This window comes from Haliotis asinina, chromosome 11 (assembly GCF_037392515.1).
Source record: "Haliotis asinina isolate JCU_RB_2024 chromosome 11, JCU_Hal_asi_v2, whole genome shotgun sequence".
Classification (NCBI taxonomy): domain Eukaryota; kingdom Metazoa; phylum Mollusca; class Gastropoda; order Lepetellida; family Haliotidae; genus Haliotis; species Haliotis asinina.
The window spans coordinates 43,767,161-43,785,664 of record NC_090290.1 but is presented as its reverse complement, the minus strand read 5'-3'; the positions used below and the strand labels follow the sequence as shown (position 1 = coordinate 43,785,664).

General features: G+C 41.3%; 1 pseudogene; it reads left to right on the top strand.

The window, feature by feature from the left end:
• Window positions 1-18,288, top strand: part of LOC137256537 (uncharacterized) — a 33,055-nt pseudogene extending 14,767 nt beyond the window's left edge.
• The last annotated feature ends 216 nt before the right edge of the window (window positions 18,289-18,504 follow it).

Below are 18,504 nucleotides of genomic sequence, written 5' to 3'. Positions count from 1 at the left end.
ATACACCTAATATGGATAGCAACTTCTTTGTAAGAACGTTCAGGAACTTTATCATGTATCCCCAACAGTCTTATGATAGGTTTGTCTGTTCCCGATTAGCTTAGTTACATATTCCAGGAATATTGCTGAATGAATCGTTAAAGATCAAACAAAATCTCCAGCAGGCAACTACTGCTTTCTCCATGATTCTGACGTCATATGTTTATTTATGGTCCTCCTCCTCCACAGAAAAGGACTGTCCAGACTTCACCACTAAATGTGTGAAGGACAGCTACGTGGTCAAGAGAGACGGCAAATGCAGGTGCGAGTGCACTTCAGGAGTTGACCCGGAATCCGGATGTGCCGATCCAAAGAAGGCGCGTAAGTGCCCACAAGGAAACTCAGAAACCCAGTCAGGCGATGCGGCTTCTTTGCTTCTTCATGCAGACGTATCTACCATTGGACAAGGATATAGTGCTGTTTAAGTGGCATTCAGCAACCTCATTCTACAGAAATACTACCTATTGTCTTATATACCAAGTGCCAATTTTTGACTGCATTTACCGTACCTGTAAATGAGTGAAAAAAATTGTAAAGAAAGAATTAGACAAAGATAGTGCTGAAATATGTATAGTCGTTTCTTCATAAACAAACATGGACCAATGCAAATAATTCGGTTCCTATTCCTCGAGTATCATTTTTGACACGTATATGTGAATAAAGAACACGATTAGGTATGGATTTGTAATAGGCTTGATTTTGTGTTTTCAATTACAAAAAAATAATAGTGTTGATTATAGCAGGGCATGGAGTCATCCAAAAAATGTAAATCTAGACTTTTGCAATCATATATTATTAGTAGATGTTATGATTAACATATATTTCAATTCTCAACGGAATCGGTGAAGGAATAGATATTTTAGAAAATTATACCGCTACACCCGTTACATAAGTTACACACATGTGAAGTCATCTCTCATTTGGCAACCTTACGTCCTGCCTGGGTTAAACTCTTTAGTAAAATCGACAAGGCGTCCAAAGTGGGATCAGAAGGTCCGTGGTTTGAATTCCCTCTTCATCCAAACAATGACATCATGTTTTGATTTCTCATAGGCACGAAAGGGGTCGTGGAGCGAAGCCAGCTGATTGTGCGCAAGAATAACTGCCATAAGATACTTTTGGCTGTAATAACAATATTCAAAAAGTCATTTTCATCAGCATTATCATCGTTACCCGTAAAGATCGGGTTACAACTGTCTTCAGCAACCCATGTTTGTCGTAAGAGGCGACTAACGTGATCGAGTGGTCGGCGCTGGCCTGGTTGGCATGTGTCGCATCACCAATACATAGATCGATGTTAATGTGATAGATCACTTGATTGTCTGATTATTTTCATACTGCTACCATATAGCTGCAATATTGATAGTTTCGGCTCTAAAAAACAAACAAATCATCGTTGTCTTCATTATAACGTTCACTATGGTTACACGTGTTTGTTCTCGTAGCTTCCAAGGTTGCCGGCTGGGGTCCCGGCAAGCTGTCGATGCCGAAACCCAAGGATGGCTGCCCCGAGGGGATGAAAGAAAAGATGATAGAGCACGAGGGGGATTCCGCCGGTAGGACGTCCAAAGTGTTCCATCTGGCAGCCTCTATGGGGGCGAAGAGTACCCTACCTCTGTGTGTCACTGACGGAGGAGAAGGCAAGTGGCCTATGGGAAGATATTGCCTGCACAACGAAGGAGACAGCTGCCCGGAAGGTGCGTCCACATTCTGTTTAAGTTGTTTGGCATTGTTTGGAATGTGCTCTCGAATATACAGAATAGCTGTAAATGTTCTTTCCTTTTGAAAACAACAGTTGAACCTAAAATGGGGATAAACAATTAAAAGCGTTTTAATGCAATTTTTACACAGGTTATGCACGCAACAAGTAAAATAACGTCGCTATGTACCACGCTTAGTGTGTAGCTTCATGATGGTGCATTGCCTATTCATTTGAATATATGGAATACGTATCCCGTAAACTCTGGACCTGGCAAAATGCAGCGCTGCCCTTCAAGGGGCTGCAGTCTGGTTAATACTTTCCAGACGGCTCATCAGACGACAGAAATTGTGGGTTCGAATCCCGTTTGCTATCGAATATGTTCGTGGTTTGGTCTCACATACCTGTTGGCTTCACTCTAGCTGTCAACGCCTGATACACTTCATAGTTTCTTCAAACATCAAGCTGTGATAATTGCCAATAACAGTCCACGGTGCTGTCAAAGGTTACTCAATCACGCGCTGTTTGAAAGTCGAAAGATAAAAGTAACGTATGTTTTCGTTGTGACAGGTTTTGAAGCCGGCAGTTTCACACTCGGGCAGAAGAGCGGTGACAACACGATTCTCGAGTTTTGTTGCAAAGACGATGGATTTAACTTTGAGGAAATTCCAATAAAGAATGAGAAACCTTTCACATTCTACCGTCTGCACAAGTCCTGCCAAAATGTTGAAGGTGAGTCGCTGAGTCAGCACACTGTACGCCGTGGTTTCTATCAATTTTTGTTGGCGAGAAAACAGAATACTAAACTCGCTTCCGTGAAATACCATTTTTATCGTGAAAGATTTAGCATCAAATCCCCTACTCGTTTGATATAAATGGTATTACACGGAAGGTCGTTTAGTATGCTCTACATATTATCCACCCACTGACCATCAACAGCATTTTCGCTCCGTTTCAGACATGTACGCTTATGAGGAGACCATTACGTTAGACAGCACCACCAAGATAGTCGCAGACGGCAAAACTCCGGTCAGCCAGATCTCAGGAACCGACCACGCTCTTACACTGTTTGTCTGCTACTACGTGCCTCTGCAATATGGTAACTGTTGGCAACCGTTGAACAACGAAAACCCAACTCAAGATAATTATTTTGATATCTGCTGAAAATGGAGTCGTGATAAATATTATGAAAAAAGTGACAAATCCTTAACGTTCAGCATTTTATAACAAATTATGTTCCATGAATACATTTTCTGTATGAACTTTCAGCCTCTGAATGACCATCAAGGGCCCTGTTAAATCTTTGTTGCATTTTCGTATAATGATACTGAACCTTTATATACTTATACCTTTTGTCGATATACTTGTGTTTTGCTTTGATGTCAGTGAGTGGGCTTGGGGTAAGGGTAAAACAGCTTCATCGTCTCTTTCGGTATCTTTCACGAAAATACATGTGCTAATAGCTTACTCTCACCTTGGTCGTTACAAGGTCAAGGTCACCATGTTGTGAATGCGTGTCCTTTGGCGCTAGAATAATGCTTGGCGCATTCATACAAATGGGTTCAAAAAGTCTGCAATCCAGAATATCAGAAATTGTTCTTTACTGAGAAAGTGTAATTCCAAATATAATCATAATCACTGTATCACGGAAAAGGATGCCCGTGCGATTTTAACACTAAAATCCCGACTCCCTGATTGCACAACCTGTTTACAGTTGACACCATGGCGTTTTGGCGTTCACTGCGCGTCAGGTCAAGTTGTTTATTTGTATGAAGACTATTGTTCCATATACACATAGTGCGATTTCATCAAACATTAGTTACATACAGTGCATAAATGTATTTACATACGTATGTTACAGATTTCACACATACTGTTCTCTTAAGATGGAGCTTTGACAAACATGTCTACATATATTGTTTAATGCATCGCTAGACTATGAATCCATTAGCTGTTTACATGTGTGAATATTTACATTGTGGTGACGTATACACGGTAGATAACGCTGCCTTACGTTCCTATAGCAGGGATAAAATGATACCCATTTTCAGTTCCACTGTTACACAATTGGCATAAGCCCTGAATTAATTCAATTTCCAATCACCTTCCCTCGTTAACTTTAAATTTTATAAATTCCACATCAAAGTCTTATGCTGATATTTCGTTTTCTATGTTCCTACATGAGGATTTTGTCGGATGAATTTAACTAATCCTAATGTTTCCCCAGGGTGCGGGGAGGCGATTGACTTGACCCCCGAGAACCCGACTGCCACTTTGAGCACCCCCAACTACCCAGATAATTACCCCAAGAGTACACAATGCACCTGGCTACTGACGGTAAGATTCCATCAAAATAATCCACTACGTTTTTATTTACACGACGTGCGGAGGGTGTTGTAATCCAATAACACAATGCAGGGAGGAAACATCATCTTGGAGTGTTTCTTGACCAGTGTTAATTGTACCGATAAAGATCGGTTAGGTTGTATATCTCTTAAACTGGATGTCACAATTATTTTTAACGTCCCTAACGATGTCAATAGAATTTAAAAACACGTAAATGATGACTAGTAGCTGAATACGATCGCTGTCGCGTCTAGCAGGTCCATTGTATTGAATGAGTGGTTGTTTGGTATTTCCTGAACAAATATCCTTTCAATTCCCTCTCCGATTTCCTCATAATTTCTTATGATTCAGATAGCCAACTTTTTGATGCGATCGCTCTACCTTTGCAATTTATAGGTTGCCCAACTATATCAAAGGGAAATAACTCAATCCGTTCTTAAAAAGAACAGTGTCTAATGAACGGTGTCATGTCCAGTCATAACAGGCGCATAGCAAGTCATTTTTTCGCGTTAGTCCCATGGGCTGCACAGTTTTATATGAAGATGGTATTGAGGGCTTACCCAGCCTTTGTAGCAACAATAAGGTGAAAACCCGGGCTTTTCTGTAATGGTAGCAACGCCCATGATTGATAAATATCGTGTTGCTGTTGGCGCATATCTTACTGTGACATTGTCTAATGCACATCTTGTAGTAGTCTTAACGAGAATTCAGGTTTAGGGCTGGGACGGCTACCCGGAGTGGGTGGTAATGACTCGGGTACCCGTTTTAAAAACCACACCCGTTATGATAATGTGACTAATAGATTAAACAATGTAATATTTTATTTTTTCATGACTTCGAGGTTGCCTCTGAAGATTTAGACATAATTGTTCAGTGACCTGTTTTGAATTTACTACATTATTAAAACATTCAATAAACTCGAAATAGTAGTCTCCAAGCTGAATACTATATTTCTATTTCTTACAAATATGATGTCAGGAATTAAAATAACGCCGCATACGAGCCTTATTCAGTTTACATGCAGAGAGGAAATTCATTGCATACTTTACACAAGGTAATTAAACTTTTCAGGGATCTGAGGAGGACTCCGTGATCGTGATTGACTTTGACGATGAAACGTTTTGTCTGAAGGAAGGTGACCATGTGGATATACACTACAACAAGATCGGCCAGCCAAGTCTCAGGTAATCTCATACAGTGAGTGAGTGAGTTTGGGTTTATGCCCCTTTAAGCTGCAATCCAGCAATATCACGGCAAAGGACAGAAGAAATGGGCTTCGCACACAGTAGCCATGTGGGGAATAGAACCTGGCTGTTCAGTGTGATGAGCGAACGCTTTAACCATTAGGCTACCCCACCGCTCCGACGTTAAGTGATAACTTGAAATACTGCATCACCCCGAATACTTTATTATGACGTCATTATTGTTTGTGATGTAACGCTGTATATCACGTGACCTCACCAGAAATACTTCAAACAGTGAAACTGTTTTCAAGTTCTACATGTTTCAAAACATTTCTCAAGCTCTGTACAACACATGCTTACATTGTCTGACCTCGTGTCATCATTCATCTATTCATATTTCCAAGGTATTTTCCCTTTAGCTTTCTTTGACGCTGAAGCTGTATAGTTAAAGCAGTTTCCCATATTATAACCGCTGGATTTAAGCAAATGCAAATGGATAATACTTATGCCCACTTTACAGAAATACCGGAACGGGATACAAGCCAAGTGTGGTCACTTTGTACAACAGCGCCAAGATCCAGTTCAGATCAGATCTGGAAGAGGAGTGCTCCGGATTCAAGGCTACAGTCAAGATGGTCACAAGTATGTAGTTCACAGGAGTATATAGGTCGGTAATAACTTGTGAGTAATGTTGAAACTTGCCTCTGTTCACCTTGCAGAAAATGGGTACCCAATGGTATATGTCATGTTACTTTTAACCTTCCATGGCCTCACAGGCAACTTGGGTTATCAGGGGTAATAGTTATCCCATTGTGCTTACCAGCGCTTTGGGCATTGGCCGTTCGTGGCCAAAGTCAGCGCTATACAAATGTCATTATTACTACTGCCCCAAGTGAACCAGGCGTGGTTGAGTAGTGATTAACGCGTTCGTTCGTCACGCAGAATACCCGGGTTCGATTCCCTAAATGGGCATAATGTGTGAATCCTATTTACTATTTACTGTTCTCCACCGTGATATATTGCTGAAATATTGCTAAAAGCGGATTAAAACTAAACTCATTCACTCACTCACTCACCCAAATGAACCATGTTTTTCAAATCCATGAGGATTTCTAATACATTTTCCTTGAGAATACTCAAATTGTTTCCTAAATGAGAAAATGTGGGTTTCTTTATCTTAACTCGAGACAAGGAAACCATCCCAGCTGGCAAGTTGTTGTAACGTCATCACATTTGTGACGACATTCACATGCATTGTGAGTGACGTCATTTTCAATTGTACCTTGTGACGTCAGTTTGTTATGGGTCTCTTCGAAACACTTAAAATAATGAAATTATTGTCGTACATGTTTTGTACAACACTTGCATGTATATATCCCCGATGATAACTTAAAAAATAACTCCAGTAAGTTGCCATGGCCCGGTTTTTCAAAACTCGGTTATCTGGTAACCAGCCCTTAATATATTTGACCGACTCTTATTAATACCAGTGGGTTGTCTTGTTCAAAACTCTGTTAACTTTTAACAGGATGGTAATGTGACATTAAAGGAACACACCTAAATTACCTTTTTAATGGTGTACTTAACTCGCAAAATGGTGTTTATGACTAACGACATTAGGAGGTAACAGACTGTTAAGTTAACAACCGGTCCAAGGTGGTTTAAATGGTGTGTATACACCATGTCTCTCCATTACCCAGAACTACATTCAGCCATATGATATCCACCCATGTAACAGTAAACGTCGTAATAACCAACCGATATGATATCCAGTAACATCCTCCAGTCCGGTAATGGCATCGTAACATGCAACAACATCCAGGCCTTTAACGGCATCCAAGCGTATAATGACATCATTACGTGTAACGGTCATCAAACATATAACAACTTCAAACAAACGGCATCGAAACATATGATGACATCAAAACGTGTAACGGTCGTCAAACATGTAACTGCCTCATACTAACGGCATCCAAACAGATGTTGACATTATAACGTGTAACGGTCGTCAAACATGCCACTGCCTCATACTAACGGCATCCAAACATGTAATAACATCACAACATGTAACGGTCGTCAAACATGCCACTGCCTCATACTAACGGCATCCAAACATGTAATAACATCATAACATGTAACGGTCGTCAAACATGCCACTGCCTCATACTAACGGCATCCAAACATTAATAACATCATAGCGTGATTAACGGTCGTCAAACATGAATAAACAGAATATACCAACATCAAACTGATGGCAACCAAACATATATTAACATAATAACGTGTAACGGACGTCAAACATGTAAGAACATCCAAACCCCTGAAATGTAACGGTTTTGCACTTCTTCTAGAGGAAGAACAAGCCTACAACATCGCTGATGAAGGCGCGAGCTACCGAGGAACCATTGGCTTTACCCACAACACCATCCCCTGCCTCCCCTGGTCACAGATGACAGAATGTCCACACCACCCTTTCGCTCCCGGGTAGGTACTCTCGCCATATCCAAGGTAGCAAGTAACGATAGAAAGGATATATAAAAGGCATCAACTGCTTGATTACATAAGTACATATTATGTTTCCTCCCATTTACCATAAAGAAATACGTATTATTGGTCATATATATCAAGATGAAATTATGTATTTACCAATTAGGGCTGGCTATTGATATGGATCATTATATAGATCGATTATTGCAAAGTAAATATCGATTGATTTGCGATAGATATCAGAGATCTATCTTAAGCAAAAAAGTCAAGACTGTCTGAAAGAAATGAATATGGAATATACACACATCACAGGTGAGTGGTGACATGGTTTTGCTTGGATTATTAGCGAAACAGCGTCCGGAACATAATTTAGAAGCAGGCGATTAATAAAGTCCAAAATTTGTATATTGTGAGAAAAATATGTTTCTATCACAAAAGGTTGATTGACTATAAATTGCAACTCACTCACTCCCTAAAGTTAATAATATCGATAGCACACATTTCACATCGATAATCATTAATATTTTTTCCTGTCTACGATGTTTTCGATTATCGATCATTTTAACCACCTCAACGACAATGTGTCTCTGAAATGACTACAGCTGATTTGTAATGATTTATTTATGAATTGAGCAAATGTCTCCTCACCATTACCCCAGACGAATGCCAGTGATGGTCATTTCATGGTAAAATGTAAATATGTGTTTATCAATGTCTCTCTGCAGTGACTTTGGTGACGGGTTGGACTCCAACTACTGCCGTAACCCTGGCGACGGCATCGCCCCATGGTGCTACGTATCGCACGACAACTGCGAAAGAAACTACTGTGATGTCAGTCTCATTGGTGAGAATTTTCAGTAACATATGTTGATAATATCATTCGCTGATCCGTTAGTCAATACACGATCGTTAACTTTACTGAGTGCTATCAGAAACGATACAATCATGACTTACAGTTGCTAAAACTGACGAATATCTAGGATGAAATCAAGTCATGCTCAGGATTCATCTTGCATCTTTGGTCCCTACTAAAGTTGGTAGTTGGTTTCTATAATGCTTGATTACACTCTCAAGCTTAAATGCAAGTGGCTGTTCTATATCGCCTGATTGCATCATATAGAACAAATTTAGATATCTCTTCCTTTGTGAATGACTTCAATAGAACACAAGAGAGACGTCTATGTGTTTCCCAAAATTTCACTGTCCTTTTCGTATTTTTCCATTCCATTTCAGTTCTCAGATAAATTACATATGACAATGTATATGACATCATTGTGGTTTTGTATGGTTATGACAATGTATATGTACATATAGAATGAATGAATGAATGAATGAATGAATGAATGAATGAATGAATGAATGAATGAATGAACGTGTTTCTCATCACTAATATACAATACCCGGCCAGGTCGCCCGGCTGACAACTACCCCGACTGCAAGGAACTGATCGAGGCCAACAGCGACTTCTGCAAGGACCAGGATCAGGCGATCAGAGGGTGTTTCAAGTCTTGTCTCAGTGAAATCAAATATGACAGCACGCCTAAAAAAGGTGAAAATCTCAAGACACACTTGAGTGAAAACGTTCGTTCGCCTCACTGACAATTTGGCACATCTAGTTCTGGAGCCAGCTAAGGAGCCCTATGACGTTATATTCCGAATTTGCCGTCTCCGACTTGTCAATACTAATTTACCCCGCATATAAATTTGCTACCGTGTCTTCAAGAATATTGACGCTCATCAGAAATTGGGGAATATCAGCTTCATGATTGTGTAAGATGTGGTGAGGTGTATGACGTGACAGGTGTTTAAACTGTATTTGTGCATACAGGTGTGAGATAAGAGTCCATTATTCAAAGCGACACTCTACTTTTCAGTTAATGAGGTGTCATGTCCAAAGCCTGATGCCATTGACGATGCCGAAATTGTAGATGTCAAGAATTCATACAAGATGGGCGAAAAAGTTCTATATAAGTGCTCCTCGGGCGAGGGAGAATTGACCAGGACATGTACTTCCACCGGCGAATGGACACCCGGTGGCTATGTGTGTGGAGGTAAGGTAATAAAATAACAAATACTCCTACTGGATTGGACACGTTTTGGCTATGTATGTGGTGGTAAGTCAACTACATACCTTGTACGTCTACCGACGATTGGACACCTGGTGGCTATGCGTAAGTCAACCACAGAACATGCAACTGAACATGCAACTCGACATCTGATAATATCTATGTGCGGAATGCACTTCTGACCATGTACCTTAAGTGGCAACTGGACAACTACTGAATTACCTAACACACGGTTTGTGAGGTCTGGGCACCTGATATTTAAATATTGTGCTATGATATAACCAGGGAAATATACTCTATACAGCATCAAGTGGTTGTTTTATAGTCACGTTATCCTACAGTTTACTTAACTGTCCTAAAGTTGACATACCTGTCCTACCCACATAGACATACTGGACTTACCTGTCCTACAGTCTCCCCATTCTATAGTTGACCCACCTGTCCAAACGTTAACCTTTCCTGCAGTTGATTTTCCCATTCTATAATTGACCCACCTCTTCAAACATTAACCTGTCCCGCAGTTGACCTCCCCATTATATAACAGTATATAACTCTCATACGTACAACCATGTATATTGCTGCCACTACCCAACCCTTTGCAATTGCGAGGATCGGATGAAGCTAAGTCCTATACATTACAATGTCAGATTGCCCCACCGATTGGATTCCTCACAACGGCTACTGCTATCGTTTCTTCGACACCCCAACGTCGTATGCTGTAGCCGAGGAGACGTGTAACTCCTACAACGCATTTGTCGTGGCCATGAAGACCCAGGAGGATTCCGACTTTATTGAAAGAATATCGTAAGTTGAACTGTTTGCTGTCTACTATCAAATAATCGACTAAATGAATTAAGTGACTGGTTTTGGTGACACGGTTGATCAAGTGTATCCCCTGCTCTTAGACGTTGCTCCTGATATCCCCCTTTGGTTTGTCTAGCCCAAACTCGAGACTGCCATATGACAGTGTGGTGGTAAATAACGATTAAAATTCACCTCCCATCGCCACATGTTCATTGGAAATATGTACACAGACTGCCTTTAGCTACTGATGAGTGTTAAATGTGACGCTCCGGGTTAGATTGGTCTTCAGTAACCCTTGGTTGTCGCAACAGGCGTCGAAAAGGACCGGGTGGTCAGGCTCGCATACTTGGCTGACACTTGGTCGTCGTATGCCAGATGCGTACATCGATGCTCATGCTGTTGGACACTGGATTGTATGGTCCAGACTCGATTATTTACAGTCGGCTACAACTTAGCTGGAATACTGCTGAGTGCGGAGTAAAACTAAACTCACTCACGCATTGTCACATTCAGAACAACAAGTTTGTGCGTTCCATGACATGTGTTTAATACGAGTAAGTGTTGTTACACCCTCTGTACACTACATTCATAGACGTGTACAATGAAGTCATTTCGTATATTTGCTTATTCTCGGCATTCAATCTTATTCGGTGTACGTTCGGTTTTTGAACACTTTCTGACCATATACGTTCTCTTCCTAAAGGCCTCAAAGGAATGACATTTTCATCACCTCTTCTGCACACGTGCTTCGACTTTCTATCTGCATGCTCGGCGTGCGCATGCGATACTTCATTCCCCAAAACAAAATTAGAGTTACCTCCCATTATCCGACTGGGGATTTACATAAAACGTTCATAAAATATGTTAGCATTTTGGCCTCAACGTACCAGCCCTTTAATTGTATCACTGACTTAAGACAGTTATTTTTAACAGAACACTTAACAGAAGGTATAGTTGACCAAAATATTTAAAAATTATATAGGTATACACACTGATACAACAAAACCATAAAAGGTTATGAACTGGTTAATAATTGAAGACGATTCTAACTGAAGTAGACTTTTGCAAATTTCATCAACCTACAGGTTTAAGCATGTCTAGGTTCTCAAAAAGTGTTCGTATTTCCTGGTAGTAATGCCCTGCTTGTGATTTTGTTGGAACAGTATTTTTCAAGCACTTTAGAGGAGTGATTTGTGGCCGAAGGCCAGTGACCAACACAGATGGGTAGTGCCCGCATATTCCACTTGGTCCAGTGCCGTTTGTTATAGACACTTACATTAGCAGAGTGGACAGTTATCCATTGCGATAACTGAATTGTCTGCTCCAGACAATTTACATACCGCCGCCATATAGCAGTAGCAATGGTGGGTGCGGTGTAAAACTAAACTCACTCATATATATGTACGAAGTGGACATTGCCCCGCTGCCCCAATGAATGGTACATCGGTCTGATGACACTATTGCCTGTATGACCATCTTCTTAATACCAATCTAATGATGCTATTTTCCAGACGACCAACGTCACCCCAGTGGCTCGGTATGAAGAGGAAAGGGAAGAGTAAGACTGACTTTGAGTGGGATATTGACAAGGAGCTTGTCGGTTCGAATGGATACTCCAACTGGTACAAGGGTATGTGCTTTTCAGCTGATAACCTGTGTGGTTTACAAGTTCTGGTTTACAATCCATATTCCACCTTATCTAAAAGTGTAATGGTTTTGTTTTCTGGTGCATATTGCAACTTTTGTAAGGGACCGGTGATTATTTATGGATAGGGGGCATCATGGTGAATTAAAGGGAGGTGGGGGTGTCACCCATTTTGTTCTCAATTTTGCAGGCGTGGTCTCGGGTGGTTGGTGAGTGGAGGTCACTAATTTTGTATATGACATGCAGGGTGTGCGTGTGTGTGTGTGCGTGTGTGTGTGCGTGCGTGCGTGCGTGCGTGCGTGCGTGCGTGTGTGTGTGTGTGTGTGTGAATGGTCATGATTTGTTCTGAGAATGTGTGTAGGTTGTTACCATGCATTTGGCTGTTCATGTGCTTGAGTTATCATGAATATCAAATGAAAACACTCTCATACAGCAAACCAATGTTCCAGGTAAGCCACACCACAACAGGAAGCGCCAGAATGCCTACAGTCGTGGAAGCAACAAGGACATGACGTGGAGAGCTCAGCGATCCAAGAGCAACAAGCCGCTGTTCCCATTCACTTGCCAGAAGGCAATGCCAGGTACTGACTAACAATCTTGTATGACTTTCTCAGAGCGTTGAGTCACCAGTCTGTTTGTGAGGACATTCGCTGATATTGTATGTTAGCAGTGTACTGGCAAGTCTTTGATTAATCAATAGGCGACACACACTGGACTTACTCATGTCTTATTCGGCCAACTGAGATGTTCTCGAAGGATAAGTTATATACTTTAAACAATTGTAATGCGGACATACTGGTCTCGAGGGTACACAATCAGCTGATTGAGATGACGGAGTGAGTGAGTGCAGTGGGTTTGATAACAGTATTCGTGTTATATCGTGGTACACCCGCTGTATTTGGAGAAAAGCCGATGGTGAAGCTTATGTCAGACGCTAGTCACGTTGATGAAACCCACGTGCACAGGCATGACCCTAACAAACCAAGAAACATAACCCGAACGAACATATATTCGAAAAGGACGAAATTTCGCGCCGCGAATTCCCCGACCTGGTCTGTAAGCGGCCAGATTGACTTGGTGACCTCATTGCGTTAGGCTTATGTTACAAAAGAGTAACTCGTTAGAACCCGGATTAGCATAGGTCTTGAGCAGCCCATGGCTGGCGTCAAAGGCAGCCATTTTGGGGATCAAGTCTTCGGCCTGGTTGACATCATTCATCATATCCCATTTGCTCCGTATCGACGATCGAAGCTTATAATAATGACCTCTGGATTGTCTGGTCCAGACGGACTTATTCACAGAATCTCGCTGTGTGTGGCGTTAAACAACAAACAAACCAGATACAAAGGACTTGTTAGTCGGGACCCATTTCCAACAGTGATTGGGCCGGAGGGGTAGGCTAGTGGTTAAAGTATTCGCCGGGGTTCGATTCCTCCCACACATTTGACTTCACTGAATGTACCTATGTGGGTAATCGAACCCAAGGGTTACGTCTTCGGCGTGACGAGCAGATGAGTGAACAACTTGGTTACCCTATCACCTAACAGTAATGCGGAAAGGGGTTTAACATTACGTTCATTACAACTGGAACCTTGTAGCAAAGTTATTTCCAAACTAAGCACATTTATTTTCAATTTCCATCACTAGACAACATCCCATGCGTGGACCGACTGCCGAACTGTGAGGCTATAATGGTGGAGACGCCGGAAGTATGTTATAACTACTCCGGGTCCGGCTGGGTGGAGCAACAGTGCAGGAAGACGTGTGGAGCTTGTGGGGAGATGGCCAGTGAGTAAATTCAGGCACAAATTCTTTATTTATAATATAACGCAGGAACGTTATCAAACATATTTCATCGAATCCTGATGATGTCAGCTATTGGAAACGCTGGCTAAGATTGATTATTTACATGCCGCAGTCTTGTATCTATACCCTGAAACCGTGAAGATCCTGGTTTGATTTGGTTTTCAGCAGCCACTCTTGTCGTGAGAGGCAACAAACGGGATTGTATCATATTGCTACAAGTCATCGTATGCCAGTTATGTAGATCGATGCTCATGGTTTCTATCACTAGATTGTCTGGTCCAGTCTAGATTACACACAGACCTCCACCACATAGCTACTGTGTGGCGTAAAACAAAAAACAACATGACAATCAAGTGAATTATATGTCAGTCGTGAGGATCCGGGTTAGACATTTTCTTCATCAAACGCATGCTCATGATGTCAATCACTGGATTGTCTGAATAAGACTCCACTATATACAGACAGCCGTCACATAGTAGCTGTAATATTGCTGTGACAACAAACAAACAAGGATAATGTCATGTCATGTTGTATTATGTTCTTAGCGTGTACGATCCCGGATGCCGGCGCTAACGCCCACGTCCTCACCGAGGGGACGTTAGAGACGGGTGAGGTAGCGTATTACGAGTGTGAGGAGGGCTACACAGTCAGCAAGGGGAGTCTGATGTTAGCGTGTCTCCCATCGGGCAAAATGACCAGCGACCCACCTGAATGTGTCGGTAAGTGTGGACCACTGTCTGGGTGAATTGTTCCAAAAAATACAGGAAAACAACGTATGTATATGGGAATTGTCGGTCTGATGAATGAAAGTGGACATAAGAATGGTGTTTTGATGCCCCTTTCTATAAAATAAATTGTATGACCCCATAGGAAGGTTTCAAAACACACAAGCGCGCGCTCACGCACACAAGTGTACAACATACGTTACTTTACAAACATACACGTGAATCTGTGTGTTCTCCATCATCCGTTATGAAAACACCATGCCAATTAGAGAGATCAAATGCATTTGTCATATTAGGGGTTCAGATTCTAATACTTCAGTTAGGTTGAATGTCTTCCAGAGTTTGCTCTTAAAGATCCAGCCGCCATCACACAGCGATCTAACTCACCAAGCCACATAGCATTATTTGAAAATGGCGTTATGCACTGGCGATTAGGTGTTCAAGAACAGCACCTCAAGTAGATTCCACCATTCTCACAATAATTTGTTATACCTTACAATTGTAGTGTTTTGCCTAAATACGAGAAATAACCGTACACTATTTCTCATTGATCACAGCTTCAGGCGAGACAGAGACGGCCATTGATGCTCACCTTACCGTTCTAATTTGCCAACAGAACTGAAGGCCAGAATCACTCTAGCTTTGTTATTGCAGAGAAAGGAAGCACTGTAAGGCCCAGCAACAACAACGACATCCGACCTCGAGGTGGCACCTTCGGCAGCTACGTCTCCTTTACCGGTTACGACGATATGTACATGATTGATGCCCCAGGCAAGGTCATTGCCTGGGAGTTCTACCTTATGTTCGCAGGAACATCAGTCTTTCAAATATGGCGGCCTACCGATGATCCCGCCGTGTAAGTGCAAAAGCTCTTTAACTGTTTAACGATCCCGACCATTGGTTTCCGGGTTTGTGAGTTGCCTCAGGGGACAAGTGTGGGTTTCAAAAGACCAATAGCGAAGGCGGAAGACTGAATTCAGTCTCGCAACAGTGTGGCCATGTGGTGAATTCTAGCCACGTCATGAGTAATGAATAGTTACATAGTCTTCAACCATTGACAATATACGGAGTACTGAAAGCGGGCGTTAGGGAGCGGAGCTTGTAATCACGACAATCGAGGATGCCATTTCAGTGACATCATAATTTCAGGATGTTCATCTATTATTACGAAAGTACATGTTAAAGTATTCATTGGAAGTAATGCGTCTATTTTATTCGAGAAAGCCTCTTCACAAATACTCTTCACAAAAAACTGTTCATTCATCGTTTTCATATGGAGTGACGTAATATTGAATAATTAATGAGAACACATTAAATGCTCCTGACAGGTATATTCGTATTTTTACAGATTCACCCTGGTTGGCCAGAACTCGATAACTGCTACAGCTGTTCGCCCACACATTGTCAACATCCCTGCTGAGGATCAGATCGAAGTTGAAGCTGGGGACAGAATAGGTGAGAATGATGTAATATTATAATAATAGACATTTACAAAGCTGGTGTATCCGTCTACTTCTACTCGCTCAATGCACTAAGACATTATTACCCCGGTTCATCCAAACAGTTTTAGGCACCACCTTATGTACAATCACATGACTTATCCCACCGGGTACCCACTCAATGCTGAGTGAACAGAGGCAAATTTGAACAAACTTACGGGACTGGGATAAGACAACATGTGTCGTATGTTCTTTCTTGTTGGTGTGAAACTCACGAGTCAAGCTGCCAAACATATATTACTAAGAGGTATGTTCCACAGCAGGGGACTGGCTTCCATGTGATGTAGCCTGTGCTTATCCACTTTTACAAGTTTCAGTGAGCACTGCAGAGCCACAGGTTACCTTTCACAACTGACAGTAGAAGGATTGAGTGAGGGCTAAAAACGTGAAATATGAGTCATTAGTCCTTTCAGTTTTAATTACGCTGTACCCCTTTAAATCCGTCACGTGGAAAAGATCATACAGCTTGAAGAGTGGGGAAAGCAGACATAATTAACACACTATTTTCAACATTTTGATTGATTTTATCTTTTTTATATTCCAGGTGTGTATAACCCGTATGAGAGAGCGGGGATCACCTATGACACGAACCGTGCGCAAGGACAAGGCAGCCTTAAACTGGCCTCAAACGTGTGGTACGCCAGCGATTTCGTCATCAACAATGACTACGAGTTCAAAGAAAGCAGCCCACTGAGGATTATGTCCTTCAGAGCTATCCTCGGACCAAAATAGTGCAAGGTGAGAGCATGAACTGTATCAACGTATACATGTATGGATACTGATAAGCACGCCGCATTGTATTTGTTTACAACAATTATTACCAGCTTGCCAGTGCCCAGAAAGATTGCGGTCGCAGCAGCGAAGATTTGTTCGTTGTGCGACTCAGATTTTGAGGAAATCATACAGACATGTACTAATTGATAAACCTGAAACTTTGAAACAATGGATGCAAGAACTCCTTCCGCCTCTTTCAGAAAACCTCTGCATTGTTTTTGTTGCCAGGTTTTATCGGTTAGATAATTTAAAAAGCAAAGGAGTGTTGTGATTGGTTCTCTTCCCAGTCTAGACACCTGATTGGATAAAAAGCCAGCCAAGGGAGGTAATAAATTTATCGGTCTGCATTCAGGGTATAGTGGAGACAGTGGAGGACAGAGGCCTTTTTTACGCAAGAAACATGTAAACGATAATAGATATTCTGATCTATTAATCTTAAACCTTAAAAAGCAACATATGAAGAAACAATAAATTTTGAAATGATTCAAACTGAAATGAACATTTTAAGCGCAAGAGATTTGGACTACAGATTTATAATTTTATTTCTGCACGCACTCATACAATACCTACCTCGAACACTGCCAGCATACCTGCCACCGCTCACTCATTTGGTTTGCAAAGAATTGTTATTTCCGTGAAGCTAAGAATGTTATAACGTCAGCAATCAATTGTGTAAATGGAATGGACTATTTAACATGTTTAAATATAATGTTTACACCTGTTTCGTATTGATTTCTTAAGGGAATATTAAGTACACTATTAATGTGTATAGTGTTGAAATATTGGATTTCATTTATTTTGTTTCTTTTTGCAGATTCGTCTGACTTGTATCTATACGAAGACAGACGTCCGATTGCGTCCGAAAACGAATACGACCCGTCCACAAATGAACAAGTTTCAAAAATATGTTTTCATTCCTACTAGCAGACAGGATCTATAATTACCACTATGGTGCGATTTGGGGGTTATTTAAACCCATTATACAATACAGCATAGTTTGTAAGGAGCTGATGTGAGCATTTATACCCTTCAGTGCATGCATAAGCTGCATATTCTGTTAAGGAATGTGTCGGATTTTCATGCATTTTAATGATGCTGAGGTTAAATTTGAAGTAGCACTATTTATGTTGCTGAGTATAGTGCTTTTCTGTTCCCTTGTTTTTCGTGTTCACTGTGGTTCTAAATACTTAAGCAGCGATAAATAAACTTAATGCAAGCAGAACCATTATTGTTGTTGTTTTGTTGTCTTCGGTTTTTGTATTCATTGAGCGCGGAAAAGCAAATTATGTTAACATTCCCAGACCGTCTTGGTGGTCACAAGAAGACTGATGGGAATCCCAATCACATCTTCGAACACCGGGTGCGCCAGTGATGATCGCTAGGTGCCATGCCTACAATGTAGCGAGACGGAGGCACCTTCAGAGTTAATC